The sequence below is a fragment of the Hyperoodon ampullatus genome (assembly GCF_949752795.1).
Source record: "Hyperoodon ampullatus genome assembly, chromosome: 9".
Lineage (NCBI taxonomy): Eukaryota > Metazoa > Chordata > Mammalia > Artiodactyla > Ziphiidae > Hyperoodon > Hyperoodon ampullatus.
The window spans coordinates 6895366-6914046 of NC_136922.1; positions in this window are offsets into that span (position 1 = coordinate 6895366).

The window sequence follows — 18681 nt, forward strand, 5'->3', positions numbered from 1 at the left end:
GACATTTGAGTTGTTTCCAGTTTGGGACTCTCAAGAATAAATCTGCTATCACTACTCTTGTGATATGCCTTCTTAAGGGTATATGCTTTCATTGTTATTGGGTAAATTTCTAAGATTTGAATGGTTGAATCATATGGTAAGTCAATGTTTAATTTTTTAAGAAAATGTCAAAATGTTTTCAAAAGTATTTGTACCACTTTAAATTCCAGCAATATATGAGAATTCTAATTGTTTTACATCTATGCCAACACTTGGTATGGTAAGTCTTTATAATTTTAACTTTCTAATAGATGTGTAGTTGTATCTTATTATGCTTTTAACTTGCATTTGCCTAATGACTAAGGGTTTTCACGTCTTTTAATGTGCTTATTTGTCATTCAGATATCTTCTTTGATGAAGTGTCTGAATGTTATAAAGAAATTAAAACACATGAATCACTGATACACAAGGCAACATGAATGAATCTCAGAATGTTGAACACTATAAACCAGATACAAAGGAGAGTATACTGCATAAGTCCACTTATCTCAAGTTCAAAACAAGAAATATAGTCTATAGTGATTAAAAATCAGGATAATCTTTAACTGTGGGGTTATTTACTAAATAGGAGTATGACTAAGATTTTTGGGCTACTGTTATGTTCTATTTCTCTATTTGGGTGAAAGTTACAAGGGTTTTAATTTATTTTGCTTTTGAAAGTTTATCAATTTTCACTTATGATTTGCTAACTTTTATGTGTGTACTATATTCAATGAAAAGTTTAATTTAAAGTAATAAATACAAAATATCATATTCAAAAATAACAAGAGCAATGATAATAGCAACTAGCAACTTTTCTAAATGTTTCTTATGTGCCAGATTCTATACTAAATGAAAGCTAAGAAAAAATAGGAAGGGTAGGAAATGGTAGTCAACAATATCCTTATACACAGAAAGTGTTTAGATCTGGTGTTCATAACTCAGTGAAATGCTTTACTTAGTATTTGCTGTCACAAGGTGTCTTGCATTGAAAATATTGATTTGAAACCTACTATGCAATGTGATCAAGAAACTCAATGGTTAACTCTATTTTGGTGTGCAGGTAGGAATACAAATAAAGTTAGGAAAATAAACTAGAAATATCAAGAAATTTGTTTTTAAGAAATTAGTTGGCTCTTAGGAATCAAGGATGACACAAACAGATGGAGAGATATACCATGATCTTGGATGGGAAGAATCAATACTGTCAAAATGACTATACTACTAAAAGTAATCTACAGATTCAATGAAATCCCTATCAAATTACCAATAGCATTTTTCAGAAGTAGAACAAAAAAAATTTACAATTTGTATGGAAACGCAAAAGCCCCTAAAAGACCAAAGCACTCTTGAGAAAGAAAAGTGGAGCTGGAGGAATCAGGCTCCCTAACTTCAGACTATACTACAAAGCTACAGTCATCAAAACAGTATGGTACTGGCACAAGAATGGACACACAGAATAATGGAACAGGATAGACAGTCCAGAGATAAGCCCACACACACATGGACACCTAATCTATGACAAAGGAGGCAAGACTATACAACAGAGAAAAGACAGTCTCTTCAATAAGTGGTGCTGGCAAAATTGGACAGCTCCATGTAAAAGAATGAAGTTAGAACATTTTCTAACACTACACACAAAAATAAACTCAAAATGGATTAAAGACCTAAATGTAAGACTGGATACTATAAAATTCTTAGAGGAAAACATAGGCAGAACACTCTCTGACATAAATCGCAGCAAAATCTTTTTGATCCACCTCCTAATGAAAACAAAACCAAAAATAAACAAATGGGACCTAATGAAACTTAAAAACTTTTGCACAGCAAAGGAAACCATAAACAAAATGAAAAGACAACCCACAGAATGGGAGAAAATATTTTCAAATGAAGCAACTGACAAAGGATTAATCTCCAAAATATACAGAGAGCTCATGCAGCTCAATATCAAAAAAACCCCAAACAACCCAATCAAAAATTGTGCTAAAGATCTAAATAGACATTTCTACAAAGAAGACATATAGATAGCCAGAAAGTACATGAAAAGATGTTCAACATCACTAATCATTAGAGAAATGAAAATCAAAACTACAGTGAGGTATCACCTCACACTAGTCAGAATATCCATAATCAAAAAATCTACAAACTATAAATGCTGGATAGGGTGTGGAGAAAAGGGAACCCTCTTGCACTGTTGGTGGGAATGTAAATTGATACAGCCACTATGGAGAACAGTATGGAGGTTCCTTAAAAAACTAAAAATAGAGCCACCATATGATCCAGCAATCCCACTCCTGGGTATATATCTGGAGAAAACCATAATTTGAAAAGACACACGCACTCCAACCTTCACTGTAGCACTATTTACAATAGCCAGGACAGGGAAGCAACCTAAATGTCCATCGACAGATGAATGGATAAAAATGTGGTACACATATACAACGGAATATTACTCAGCCATAAAAAGAATGAAATAACGCCATTTGCAGTGACATGGATGGGCCTAGAGATTGTCATACCGAGTGAAGTAAGTCCACAGAGAAAGACAAATATCGTATGATATTGCTTATATGTGGAATCTAAAAAAAAAAAATGATACAAATGAACTTATTTACAAAACAGAAATAGAGTCACAGATATAGAAAACAAACTTATGGTTACCAGGGGGGAGAGGCGGAGTGAGGGATAAATTGGGAGATTGGGATTGGCATATACACACTACTACATATAAAATAGATAACTAATGGTGACCTACTGTATAGCACAGGGAACTCTACTCAGTACTCCATAATGACCTATATGGGAAAAGACTCTAAAAAAGAGTGGATATATGTATATATATAACTGACTCACTTTGCTGTACAGCAGAAACTAACATAACATTGTAAATGAACTATACTCCAATAAAAATTAATTAAAAAAAAGAAATTAGTTGGCTCTTACTGAAGGTAAGAGTTTTTTGTTTGGGGGTTTTTTTGGTTTCATTTTATTTTCTTTGAATTTTGTCAGAAGTTTTATATCATATTGATATCCAAGACACAAAGAATGCTTTAATAAGCATTCAGTGCTTTTCTAGTCTTCTTTTAAAAATCTAACAAACACGTTTTCAGTAAGTAAAGGATAAATGACAAATAATTTCCATAGTTTTGTTTGGAAAAGTGAATTCAGACTGGATATCTTCTCTGAAATAATCAATCATATGTAAAATTGTCAGATTAAAACTAAGCATTTTAAATAAAAGCCTTTCTAGCTCATCTTTTTTTTTTTATATTAAACAAACTGAAAAAAGAAACTTAGCTATGATGATCTCTAGAAACAGACAAGAATATTTTGGTGAGATATAAGGTTTTGAAACAGTATTCAAATTCTGTACTTTAACATTTTTGTTAGTACATTGTCAAACATAAAACACATCAGTTCATTAGGTCACACAGAAAGTATTTATTGAACATTCTCTAGTTGGGAACATTCATGTGCAAATCTACTGATGCATATATGTATGCAATTCTGCTGGGTATATATCTGGGAATAAAATTTCTGAGTAAGAGCATATGTATATTTAGCTTTAGTAGCTTCTGTCAAACAATTTTACCAAACAAAATGTTGAACAAATACAGTCTCTGCATATTCTTGTCTAGAATCCACGGAGGAAACAGAAAAGTAAACAACAATTTCAAAGTATGTTGATAAGCACTGAAATAAAGGTTTACAACAGAGCACTAAATACTACAATGTGCTTTTGTATACATATATATACATAAATATATGCTGACACTTGTAAAATAATATATTAGTACTACTATCATCTTAGAATATCACTGCTTCTGTGTTGTAAAATAACTGAAATTGGAAACTTAAACAAATGACTCCCATGAGAAAAAGTAATATTTTAGTTACATTTAGGAATTTTCTGAACAATGCCCTACATGCCATTTGCTTGAAGTCTAGAATAGTAAAGTTCAGTTCAAGTTGATTCCAGATGTTCAGCTCTATTGAATTATTTTCAGGTTTCTTAAAGTGCTAAGCTTTTTCTTGCCCTTCTGTCTGATTTAGATACCAATTCTCTGGGCATCTCTGATTATAGAAATTATCACACTCTACTTGTCAGAAGAACAAACTGTGTCAGGGGTCAGCACGTGATAATTAGAGACAATTCTCCTGATCCAGCCATCTGTCTGTCGCTGACACACCTTGGGAAAAATGGTTTTGCCTGTGAATATTGAAAGGTAGATTACTGAAACTATAATTCTGGGGATAAAGGAAATTTTCTGCTGTCTGATAAAGCTTAATGAAAGTTATGCTTAAAAAATCACCTCAGTCATGTTGTAACAAGCCACCAAGACTTGGAAAATAAGCACTACCTGGAGGTGATGAGTTGGACACGCTGGACAACAAGAAACAACAACAGTGATTACAAACCACATTTCTCTGAGCTACCTCAACTGTCTGGATCCCAGCCAAGGACATCAGGTCTCTATTTTAGCACCTGTAACGAGGAGAGACTAGATGCATCCCAGTCTAAGAAGAGGGGTTGCTCACAGGTCAGCAGTCCCAGAGATTTGCTGTGAGGGACACACCTGAGTATTACCAGCAAGAAGCCATAAGGAAACTGAAGATTACTGGCCCAAGGAACAACGTAAGGAGCCCTAGCTGGGAAGGCAGGGACCACGTTTTACTTGCCACTGTATTCCCAACAACTTTTAATGAAGGGTACAATTGTAATTACTTGATATTTATTTGATGAATAGTAAATGAATTTGCTAGTGAAAGAAAAAAAAATCTGTGATAGAATAAACATCAAGTTGAATGAGCTAAAGTTGAGGTCAAGATAAATATATTGGGCTATGTGTTGGAATGTGTGTGTGGGTGTAGGTATGAATACAATCATTAAAAAAAAAAAACCCTCATAATGTATTAGGGCTGGAAGGCCTTTCTGAAGCCATCTCATATAGTTCATATCATGGATCTAAGACTCAAAGAGGAACGTTCCTGGCTGCAGCACACATCTAACAGGTAATGAGTGCTGGGATGGTGAGTTGAGTTCAGAATTTTGGCTTCTAGTTTAGTTATTTTTTTCAACTAGACAATGATGTTTCCCTGGGGGTTATAACAGTAAGTATTGGGGAATGTAAAATCCTGGTCTTTTCATATTATGTCTACATCTTGATATATTATAACAGAAATTTTGGGGGAAATTAAAAAATACTTAGAGATAAAGTAAAGATTCATTAAAATAGGAAGAATTCAATTATGACAGCAATTAAAAGATGTTGAATTATTGGACCTAAAAATGAATACATTGAATATGAATATATTCTCTTTATGAATAGACTAAGAATAATTTGTAAATTATTATATATGGATTTCCAATGAAATCTTATACCTAAATAAAGTATATTTACTATCCCATACCACATGTTTACCACTTATTTACATTAAAAATATAATTTGCCTTCTTTTATAAGGCAATAATTTTTTTAAGTACAGGCATTTTTCTAGGTACTGGGTTCTCACATTAACTCTGAGTAATGGAAACAAATTGATCTGTGGACTCCTACTGCATCTTATCTGTCACTGGTCAAATTTCTCTCCATACTGTATTAAGTCCCAGCTCTTCAATATGAGGCTCATATTGAAGCTCTTCATCTGAGTCTGAAAGTGGTGGGGGAAGCTGGAACCTTTTCCAGTGCTCTGTCATAGATAACTCTTAGTGTTGGGTAAGCTATTCAAACACAACTGGAACAAGGGAGGCTGTTCTGTAGTTCCTGTGGTTACCCAGGGGAAGAAGAGACAGCCAGCAGTATTAAGAGATGAGGTGATTCTCAAACAGTAAGGGACAAATCAAAATAGAGGTGGGGAAATCTGCTCTAATCAGAATAGATACCATTTTATGAGGATGAGGACACAGTGGCACCCATAAAAAGTTAAGTAACCTGCCCAAGATCATATAGCTAGAAAACGGCGGAACCACAGTCTGAACCTAGATGCTTCTGACCAAAGCCAGTGCTCTAAATTTTACAGTGAATTGGTTCTAACTCAGCTTAAATGGCATGCAGTGTAAAACGATAAATATTTATGGAGTACTTTCCATATGTCCAACAAATTATAAGAAGTCATAAAGAAAGGTACAAGGGGGATAAATATGAAAATAATTCTAAAATTATTATTATCTAGACCATAATGTATAGGATATCAGAGAAATGTTAAAATCCCTTCACATCATTTGGTGTGGTGGATGTGGTGTGGATAAAGCAGACTTAACTTGTAAAAGATTTGAGTCATTAAGGAATATGGGCAAAAGTATATGCATGCATGTAACCTATAGGATCTTGATGCTTTCAAAATGAGAAATGCAAGTTGCAGAACAATATATTTAGGAATACCATCTATTTAAGGATGAGGTCTTATGTGGCACAAAAACCAGTCACACTGAACCACACAAGGGAGTGAGAAGTGGCTACTTCTGCATTAGGAAGGATGAGGGAAGAGCTTCACTTTTTATATTATATACCTTTATATTGTTTAGTTTTTAAAATAACTATTTCAAATGGTTTAAAATAACATTTTATGTATTTATGTTTTGATTTAAAAATACATTACTTGAAGGTAAAAAGCTATGTTCAATTTGAAAAAAAATCAGATCTTTGGGTTATTTGTGGGTCTGTTTACTAGGTGGTTTATGAAAGTATGGTATCTCATTTCTCTCTTATGGTTCTGAAATAGTTTTCTTTTTTTTTTTAATGTGAGTAATGACCTAGATGTCTTCTTACCTTTATTCAATGTAACCTTTCTCAACTTTATTCAGTAAGTTCACCATTAATTTATCATTCCTAAGTCTAGAAAATCTAAAGATATTGGAGAAATCTAAAGGACTGTGAAGGTCAGAGAGCTCTTGGAAATGTTTAGGCTACACACGAGGGGTGTTAAAACAATTATTTACTACTAATCTTTTCCTCCGTAAGATAAAAAATGAAACATTCTATTCAGTGGAAAGTCTGGTTTTTGCAACATTTGAATTTGTATTTCAAATTGAGTAGCACAACAAGGCATACTATCCCTAAGAAGACAAAATATCTCTAAGCCTCCATTGGCCAACTCTGCAAAATCTCAGACTCCTCAAATCCCTCCAGGCTCCTGAAGAAGTTCAGTTTCCTGGAATTTCTCAAACTAGCTTGCACACTCGACGCTCTTGGAGACTACAGGTATCCCCCTCCCTTACTATAAGAACTGGCTGCCCAGGTCCTAGTTGGCTATATAATGAGACCTGCGTGGTTGAAGCTACTGTGCCAGCTGGATTTCAGAAGTGCTATTGACCAACTGACTCCTGATATGCCCCCCTCCTTCTTTTTTTTTTTTTTTTTTTGCAGTATGCGGGCCTCTCACTGTTGTGGCCTCTCCCATTGAGGAGCACAGGCTCCGGACGCGCAGGCTCAGCGGCCACGGCTCACGGGCCTAGCCGCTCCGCGGCATGTGGGATCTTCCCAAACCGGGGCACGAACCCGCATCCCCTGTATCGGCAGGCGGACTCTCAACCACTGCGCCACCAGGGAAGCCCCCTCCTTCTTTTTGATCACAACTGTCTTGTATTGTTTTGCTATGCCTGTCCCACCATTCTATGGTGAGTATATAGGGACCAGATAACTAGGCCATTTTTGTTCACAGGACTTCAGATCAGGAGGAAATGGATCCAAGGACCAAGGGGACATCTGTCACTCTTTTAGAAGATAAGATCCTTGAATTTGAGTTGATGATTTGTAGGGTGGAGACTTCGAGGCCTTTGGATGGGGGTGGGTCTATCTTTTTCTAGAAAGGCACATGAATATTTGAAGGAAAGAGGGTGTACTGTGGCAGTCAGCCTCATGGTCAGAGGTTGTCTGGGGATGTAGTCTAGCTCCAGTCAAACCTTTTGATAACTGCATCCTCACCCAACATCTGACTATAAGCCTCATGAGGAACCCTAAGGCTGAACCACTGAATTGGCTGATTGATTCCTTACTAACAGAAACCATGAGAACTTATAAATGATCATCATTTTAAGATAGGAGTCAGCAAACCTTTTTCTGTAAATGGCCAGATAGTATAAACTTTAGGCTTTGTAGAAGATATGGTGTTCATGGTGTGTAATAATATTTAAAAAATGGTTAAAAGCTTTCCTTGGGGCTTCCCTGGTGGCGCAGTGGTTGAGAGTCCACCTGCCGATGCAGGGGACTCGGGTTCGTGCCCCGGTCCGGGAAGATCCCACATGCCACGGAGCGGCTAGGCCCGTGAGCCATGGCCGCTGAGCCTGCGCGTCTGGAGCCTGTGCTCCGCAACGGGAGAGGCCACGGCAGTGAGAGGCCCGCATACCACCCCCCCCAAAAAAAAAAAAAAAAAAAAAGCTTTCCTTGGTAAATTTTGTTTTCCTTCTGTTTTGCACACTAACTAAAATAAAGTTGTTTAGCAAAATAAACATTTATTATTTAAAATTCATAAAACGCAGATAAATGAGCTATACAGAGCCCAGCAATAGACTTGTTCCTTGCAGAGCAGTGCATCATATTAATTATTTGTAAACTGGCTTTCATCCCTGGAATGCAAATATTTCTTTTCTAGTATATGCTAAATACTTGTCTTGAGAGTATTATTGATATTAACCTCAGACCTGATGAGTATCAGATCATAGAAAAGAGAAAGGGGCAGAAGAAATAACAGAAAAATGGAGGAAAAGTAATATTATGCATGTACTATCAATATGATTTTTAATTTTGCTTTGTCACCATCAGAGGCCAGTCATATTAGATAATTTTATGTCTTTAGTTTTAGTAGGAATTCATATCCAAATAAGCATAACTTCTAACATTTTAAGTAACTCACTGATAAACTTCAACAAACAGGAAATAAAGGAATTTTCATGAAAGTTACTTGGTGAATATGAAAAATTTGAATTCATCTATCCATCTGATTCCATCTATAAATATATAGATAATATAGCATATATACATATGCATGTTTATATACACACACATATGTTTACTATACATGTTTACTAACCCCATCAATAACAACATGAACACAAACTTAAATTTAGCTGTAATTATTCTTTACTCTCCTTAAATCACCAAATGTGTAGCAGGGACAAAAATATTACAACAAAGGTTTGTTTTTCTTCATTCATAGCCAAATCCATTTGAAAATTTCAGAGCTTGGACAAGATATTTTTGAAAATCTGAACAAACCTCTAGAGGAAGAAACTAGCAGTGTGCTTGTGGTCTTAATGTAAGACTAAGTTAAGCTCATACCTGTATAGTGGTGATTGGGAGAGATGAGAAATGACTAATACCCTGATTCCTTATTTTAGAGATTCAACATTCTTGGAATACAAAAAATGATTACCGATCTCTGGGGATCATGATTTAGATAAAATGTGTCTAGAACAGCATGCAAAGTTTGGAAAAGGAAGTTACCAGCAATACTGGAAAAGGAAGTTACCAGCAATACTGTAGCAGAAAGCATAAGACAGCCTGCCAGCTGCACCGGTTTCAAAACTTGGCTTAACGAGTGATGAAAAGTAGCTCCCCAGTTGCACTGTAAAAAAAAAGAAAAAAAGGAACATTAAGACTGTCATGCAAATTGGAATCAGTCCCAAAGTCCAGGATATGAATACAATTAGGCCAAAGGTAATAGAAATACCATTCATTCATATCCTCACTTCTCTCAAGTCTTGGCTCAGATGTCATGTTTTCAGTGATCTATCTTCCTTCTCTTCTGAACATAACTCTTTCTTATATCCCTTTCTTTCACTTCTGTCTCGTCAAACTTTATCTTTGTTTATAAAACCAGTTTTTTGCTTATTTGATTATAATTGGTCTCCATCACTAGAATAAAATTTCTAAGGAGATAGAGACTTGGCTTGTCTACTGCACTATCACCAACACATGGAACAGTCTTGGCACACAGTAGATGCTCAGTAAAATAAAAGGCACCAATCCTTTTAATTCCAAAATCAGCAACTTGAGAGTTATTTGGACTTCTCAATTTCCCCTTCCTCACTTTCCATATAAAATATATCACCTTTTATTTTCTCAGCTGAACAATGCCTCCCTATCTTTGAATTCCTCTCTATCCTTACTTTCACTACCTTGATTCTAAATCTTCATCTGAAGCAACACAATTTTTTCTACTAATTTGCTGCAGTCATTTAGCAGTCAACATAGTGATATTAAAATATGAGGGTATTGGTTTGTTGTTGTTTTAAAATCACCAAACAGGCTGTGTAAAAGATCTCCCTGACCCTACCTCTTCTACAAGCCTAAGCTCTCCCTACTCCCCTCTCCCCTTCCTTGTTGCCTTTCTCTAATCACTCATTAAAGCAAAAGCAAATTGTATAGAACTAAATTAGCACTAACCATATCTGTGAAAATCCATCATTCTCTTTTAAACCAAGATTTTTTTCTCACATATTTGAAAACTTCTGAGGTGGCTGTTCCATTTTTTTATAGGTTCACATTTTCCTTATCTTCCAGAATAAACTCATAGAGCCCAATCATTAAATTTTCAAGTATCCCAAGAGTCAGAATTCAGAATTTGATTTTTATCAATGAATAACTAAATCATGGTTTATTTATTTTTTTGTCAATGTAAATAATTGTTCTTTCATAATCTCCTAAATATAAGATGGAAATAAAGGGCTTTGGCTGTGATCTTATGATCTCAATCATTTGTTTGAGCCAGATGTACTTAAATGTGTTTCAGTTGTTCATACTTATTTTAATTAAAACCTAAAACATGCAAGTTATCTGGTTGTAAAAAACAGGTTTTGTTTTCTTATATTTTAATATAGAAACATAGATATTAAATGAAGGGGGTGAGTTTGAGGGTTGTCAGATGTGGTCATAAAAACCATTCCTGAACAATGAGATAGAACAAGAAATGAGGAGTGTAAGTTAAGACTTTCTATCTATCTAGCCATCCATATATGTATATGTGTGTATATCTATATATATATCTAGAAAGATCAATCCATTATTCAATCAATCATTGGCTGAATCCAAAAGCCCCAGCATTAAATATACTGTGTCAAGAAGGCCTCACCAATATCTCACATATATATTCTCAAGCAGGTACTCAGAGTAGTTTCTAACTTACCTCTATTTCTGCAAATTTCACCTTTTTTAAACTAATTACTCCCCTACCAGAGTAATACAGCTAAAAGTAAAAACTGAAAACGTCGCTCTTCTGTTGAAAATCTTTCAGTAGTTCTGCACTGTCTACTGTGGACAGATCAGAAATGTTTAGCAGATATGTCAGAGTAGGCCATCATAAAGCCCATATTTTCCTTTCTAGCTTTGTCTCCTACTGTTTCGCCACTCAGATGGTCTAGCCATAAAAATGCCCCCTCTATTTCCTGAATGGATCATGCTGTTCTATGTTTTCAAATCTGTGGTGAAGTCTGCCCACTCAGTGGATGCAGAAGGTTGAACAATAAAATTTCAAGCTTCTGCAGAAAGAGAGACTATTAATAGGCAACACAGTGGCATCCATATTTCTTTACAGTCAGAGATCTGTTTTCAGCTCAGTATCTAGAAATTACTGTTTTATCTCAAAAAGCCAGTAATAACAGCCCTCCCCCAACTTTAGCAAAGCATAAAGCACACAAAAAAGGGAATCAGTTAACAGACACTGTTCAAAGGAAACTTAAAGCTACAAGTCCACGTAAAAAGACAGAAACAATTTCCAGGAAATGAATAACGACTGAGAGCATTTAATGGAATGTATTTGAAGAAAACAGCATATTTTAAATGCATTAGGTAATGTTTCTGTATCTAAAATCCAAATATTTAATAATGTTCCACAAAAAGAACAAGAGTTTTCTAAAATTAGGAATAAGGGTTCTGATAAAACAGATTGACTATTCCAGAGAGAACAGAATGGACTGAGAGAGGAATGGATATCAGGGAAATAGGATGGCAATATGGAAATGATGCAGAATGAGAAATGAGAAGATGAGAAAAGGGAAATCCCTATAGTTGGACTTGGCAATCCATTTTCATTATTCCTTATTAGGGAAAAAATCTGAAGACCATTCTATACTATACAACAACTATAAGTTGTTGAATGTATATGTATACATTACTAACATAGTATATTATGTTAGTAAACTGTCTTATAACTATATATATATATATATTTTTTTTTTTTTTTTTTTTTTTTTTTTTTTTTTTTTTGCGGTACGCGGGCCTCTCACTATTGTGGCCTCTTCGGTTGCGGAGCACAGGCTCCAGACGCGCAGGCTCAGCAGCCATGGATTACGGGCCCAGCCGCTCCACAGCACGTGGGATCCTCCCGGACCGGGGCACGAACCCGTGTCCCCTGCATCGGCAGGCGGACTCTCAACCACTGCGCCACCAGGGAAGCCCTATTTTTTTATTCTTGAGACTAGGGATATTGTTTTTCCATTAGCTTTTCTTTATTGTTAGTCTTTAAAAATTCTTAGCTAGAGAATTAACTCTAGGTCTACTCCAGATATTTTTCCATGCATTATTCTAGTACTTTGAGTCACGAACAAGGAAGTGAAAATCCTTCTTATAAAATGTTGGCTTAGCAAAGTTCTTTCTTACCTATGCAACTAAGCCCTTCTCACATGTGGTATTTATTGGTATTTACTAGAAATTTACTGGTATTTACCTCTTGTTCTTTGCTGGGTGAATTGTTATTTCTTCTTTTAAACCATATGAAGCAGGATTTCCTTCTCTGTGAAGTCTCTATCACCACCCTCAACCTCTTTCCTAGAATGGCCACAAGTATACTTTGTTCACACTCAGATTATAGCAGATAATTATGTTAGAGATATAGATTATTATGTTTACATGTAATTTCTCTCAGATAGAGCACATTGAAGGCAGAACATAGTGACTTACTCATAGTAAGCTCATGACACAGAAATATATAAAAGATTAGTGAAAGAAAGGAAGGAAAGAAATGGGGAAGAAAAGAAAGAAGGAAAAAGGAGAAAAAGGGGGGAAAAGTGGAGAAAAAGGAGGAGAGGAAAGAGACAAAAGAGAATTCAGTGTTTAAATTAATAACCCACCTCAAAAGTCTTCCTTTTAGATGTCATAGACAAAGTTACTACCATAGTGAAAGTAAAGGTGAAAAATGGAAATCCGGTAATTTACCATTCAAATCAACTTATTTTTTCCAAATCAAACAAGATACAAAAGTATTATCTTCTTGTTTAATCTTGTTTTCATTAGTTTGAAAATTCTATGATCTGAATACATAAAGGTTTTGAAAACATTAAATGCTTAGTTTATCATGCTTTTAGTGTATATTGTACCATGTCCAATGTCTTTTAAAAAATTTGATCACTAAGAGTAATAATGTGCCATAAATATTCTTAATACCTTTTCAAGTCTTACTAACTTTAAATAAAAAGTAGATAATATATCTATAACTATGCTGTGATTCCTTTTCAAGTTTTACTGTATTCACATACAAAAATAAATAAATAGATTTTCACAAAGAAGATATTAATAATACAAAGAATCATGTGCCAATGGCTTTCTATTTAGTTCCTCTAAAATGTAATTCTCTCAATTCTGTTCCCATAAAGATGGACTATCACTATTGTAAATATTTTGGCTTTTTAACTTTAAATTTAAAATATACAAAATCACATTTTGTCATTTAAACTATTATTAGGAGGTTATGAAGCTCATTTCTTAAGAAAAATAAAGTATAGTTGATGTATTAAAAGGCCTGGTAAAATTCATCACTGGGGCTAACATCACAGAAAAACATTTTGGAGGGACAGAATACACTAATAATAATATATATTTTACCAAAATTGTTTCATATAAAGCACAGATTTCAGAATTATGAATTGTATCTGGATGCTTTTAACCAAAACTCTGTGTGGACCTCTTTGATAGTCTGCCAATGACCATACTAATTATCAGTCTGTTTTTGATGAAGAAATATATTGGACTGTCCACGGTAGATTTTTTAAGCCACTAAGTTTGTAGTAGTTTGTTACCACAGCAGTAAGAAAGTACAGCCATCTCCCCCTTATCCACGGTTTCACTTTTTGCAGTTTCAGGTACCCATGGTCAACTGTGGTTTGAAAATACTAAATGGAAAATTCCAGAAATAAACAATTCATAAGTTTTAAATTGTGCAGGATTCTAAGGGACATGATGAAATCCCACGTTGTCTAGCTCTGTCCCGCCTGGGAAATGAATCATCCCTTTGTCCAGCTTATCCTACCTGTTAGTCACTTAGTAGCCTTCTCATTTATCAGACTGACAGTGTAGGTAGGTATCACAGTGCTTGTGTTCAAGTCAGCAGTCCCCAAACTTTTTGGCACCAGGGAACAGTTTCGTGGAGGACAAGTTTTCTATGGACCGGGGAGGGGGGACGGAGGTCTTGCTATCAAAAATAATATATATTTTAATTCATTTTTCAGTTGTTCATTGTTAGGATATAAAAATAAAATATTGTATATTAACCTTGTGTCCTGTAACCATTCTAAATTTAATTATTAGCTGTTGTAGTTTTTTGACAGATTCCTTAGGATTTTGTACTGTTATATTTCTTGAATTTTTGCACTAGCTGGAACCTCCAGTAAATTGCTAAACAAAAATATGATATTTTTTCTGTTTCAACCTTTTGGGGAACTCTTTCAGTCTTTCACTTTCACATATGATGTTAGCTGTAGATTTGCTTTAGATGTTCTTTATCGTGTTGAGGAAGTTTCCTTCTATTCCCAGCTTGGGGAGTTATTAACATGAGTGGGTGTGAATTTTTTAAACACCTTATCTGTAATTATTAAGATGACCATATAATTTGTCTTTTATTGTTTTAAGGTATTGAATTGCATTTATTGTTTTGAATGTTAAACCAAACTTTCATTCTTGAGATAAACCCTATTTGGTAATGTCACATCCCCCCCCTTTTTTAATTGCTGGAATTGGTTTTGTAATATTTTAGGAATTTTTGTGTCTTAGTGGGGAATACAGTGTTTTTCATAGGTTTCTTGTATGACTTTTTCTGATTTTGGAACTTGGACTGTACTCTGGATGATCTTTAACTATTTAGTTTGTTTACATTTCTCTCATTCTTGTCCTTCATGTCACAGGTTTTAATTATACATATAACTCTAAAATACATTATTATCAATTTCTTAAAAAAATTCATTTGAAAGATTTAAGAAATAAGAAAACAAGAATTTTTAAAATTAAGATATGAGAAAAGATAAAGTATTTACACTTATGCATATGTTTACTATTTTGATACTCTTCATTTGCTTGTGTAGATCTGAGTTTTGTAGCCAATATCATTTTCCTTTACCCTCAAGAACTTTATCATTTCTTATAGTGTAAGTCTTTGGACAATATATTTATTTGTCTAAAAATGTCTTTATTTATAAGTTGAAAGATATATATTATTTCTTCCCAACGCTTTAATGATGTGGTTGCATTTTCTTCTGGCTCGTATTGTGTCTCTGGAGAAATCAGAGGATGCTTATCTTTGATATAATATATCTTTTTGTTTTTCTCCAGCTGCTTTAAGATTTTTACTCTCTGTTTGGATTTTGGCTTTCTCAATTTGATTATAATATGCATTGCTGTGGTTTTATTTTTGTTTATTTTTCCTTTAATTTGCTAATCTTCCTTAGTCTTTGGGTTATATATATTTTACCATATTTAGAAAGCATTCAATTGATAGTCCTCTGAAATTGTTTTCTTTCCCAATCTCTTCTGGCATTTCAATTATACATGTACTCATTCTCTTAGTGTTTTCCTACCAATCTCTTCCTTTTTTTTTTTTCTTCAGGTGTTTTTCCTCTATACTTTAGTTTATATGATTCCTATTTGTTTTCTTCAAGATCACTGATCATTTCTATTGAAGTGTCTAATCTGTTCTTCAGCTCATTCAGTGAATGCTTCATTCAGATGTGATATATTTTAGTTCTGTAATTTTAATTTTTGCAAATATACAGTTTCCATTACTCTCCTGATATTTCCCTATTTGTTTGTTTGTTATGTTCTTGCTTTGCTTCAAGTTCTTGAATATATTTATAATAGCTTATATATTTACCCATAAACATTTATTTATATCTATGAAATCTCTATTTTTCCATTAGATAGTCCATCATATCTGTTATTTTTAGTTCTATTATCATTAATTGATATTTTCCTCCTGGTTATATGTCACATTTTACTACTTCTTTACTACTACTACTTTGATTACATACGGTTGGTTATAGCTATGTATGCTACATCATTACGTATTTGGATTTTATTATCTTCCTTCATAGAATGCTGAGTTTTTTTCTGGAAAGCAGTTACTTTACTTGTGAATCAGCTTGAACCCTTTTATGTTTGTTTTTAAGTCTGAATATTGTGGGTCTTAATAGCTTTTACTTGAAAAGAGATTAGCCCTACTCTCAGGCATGGACTGTCTGAGATCACTACTTAGTGATCTCAGTTTTTGGTGAGGTCTCTCCACTCTGGTAGTTCAGTATTAAACATATCCAAACTTTATGTGAGCTCAGGTGTTTGTTCAGCTTACAGTTCCATATAGTGTTGTTTTTTGTTTTTTGTGGGTTTTTTTTTGGGGGGGGGGTGATACATTTTTCCCTAGTAGTTGTTCTTTGCCTAAACCTGTGAAGTTTCTCCCTGTACATATACAGTCTACTATTCAGCAACGTACTCAAGGGGACCTTTATGTGAAATTTTGGAGCACCATTTATGCACAGCTCCCTTCTCTTTGTTAGCTTGCCAAGCAAATTCTAGCCAGTTCAGTAGCAGTGATCTGTCTCCCCAGCTCAGCAAGACCACTGTGCACTGTTTGGCTACCCTCTCCTGATGTTGTACTCTGGAAAGTGAGCCCCTGGGGAGGGCAAGGGGAATGATGTGGCTTCACTCATGTGCTTACTTTCTCTCAGTGGTTGAAATACTATACTATCTGTGTTTTTATGATTTTTCTGTTCTTCCCAAGCTTCATTTCATCTAGGACCCAACTTAATTTCATAGATCAGTTATATAGAGATATTAAAAGGCCTCTCTAAACAACACTTTAGCCAGCTTTTGGAACAATTTCAATTTTAGATTAAACAATTTGAACATTTATAATAAATTGCTAAATTATGCCCCAAGGGTGCAGTACCAATAAGATCTTATTTTGTAATATTTATTTCTGTAGCATAATATTAAAGAAAATCCAAAGAAAACAAATACAAAAATTCCTAGGTAATGGTTTTATTTTAAGGGTTTTCTTAAAATAGATGGTAAACCTACAGCTTTTTATTATGTAATAATGATTTATACTTTTCACATATTTTATGAAGATTCATTTGATTCTATTCAATAGTTAGCTAAACAAAAATGAGAAGCAAGATATAAAATTCATCATAACCCAAAAGAAGTTACATTAGTGAATTGATAGTCAATTGTTTCAGGTAGGTATATCAGCATATATTGTAAATGGCATATTGTAACATATAACAATATGCCATTGTATAAAAACATATATTGTAAAAGGCAGAGACCTTTTTTATATATATATATATATATAAATTTTCTAAGCTCTGCAGGTCTGCTCTCAAGCATGGTGTAATAAAAAGATCTCTAAATTAGAAGGCAGAAGGACTAGTATCTAACCTTAATACTTAACCCTAACTATTTAAGCGAGTCTTATAATATTTCTAGGTGTCCTGATCTGTAAATAAGAGACGTTAGATTATCCAAGACAATTATTTAATTTGTTAAAACAATCACCATGTGAACTGAAGCAACTGAGGACCAGGGTATATGGTCTCAAAGTTTTTTTCCATTCTTGCTGAAAGGGATCCTTTATGAATTGGTAAGGTTGATGCCACCTATAGGATAAAATTTCAACAGGGGCAGATATTTATAACTCATGGCATATATATTGGTCATAGTAATTATTAGTAGCTTCCTGCCTCATTATAAAAGTCCTATTTCCTCAGAGCCATGCTCTTGGTAAATTGTATCCTGGCATTTCATACCACTAATTATATCTCCTTTAAGTATCCTGCAGAAGAATCCACTCACTGGAGTTTCCTCTATCCCATGAGTTTTGTGACCCCTCAGCAAAGTCATCTGGCTTATCAGCATATCTCTTCTGTCAAGCCTTCCTCATTTTGAGTGTTTCATGTTATACTTTACTTCAAAAGAGTCTTGGAGATGAAAATATGTGTTCTTTTTTTCTATCTGAATACTATTAAGCCATGTTGAGATGAACAGCATTTATCTTGTGATTAAATATCATCAGATTAATGACATACAGATTAATGTCTAATTTAATAATATCTTAAAACATGTATGTATATGATAAAATATTAGCAGAAAAAATGAATTTATTTGACCCACTGCACTACAGACATAGTATGTTATTTTTATTTAGCACTTTTATGTGACAACCTTTATATATACTACCTTGATATTCCACCTTAATACCCAAACAGGCAAAATAGGCATATTTAAAATAGCCATTCTTAACACATTTGAGTGTCCTAGTAACAGAGAGGTGTACCTTTATCCAGTTATCCCTGAAATATCCCTTCAATCACTGAAGTAACTCTTTCCTTTAAATCAAGAATATTTTAGATTTTTATTGTTAAAATCCATTTACAGTCTGTTCTATGTGCTGGGGGCACTGTGG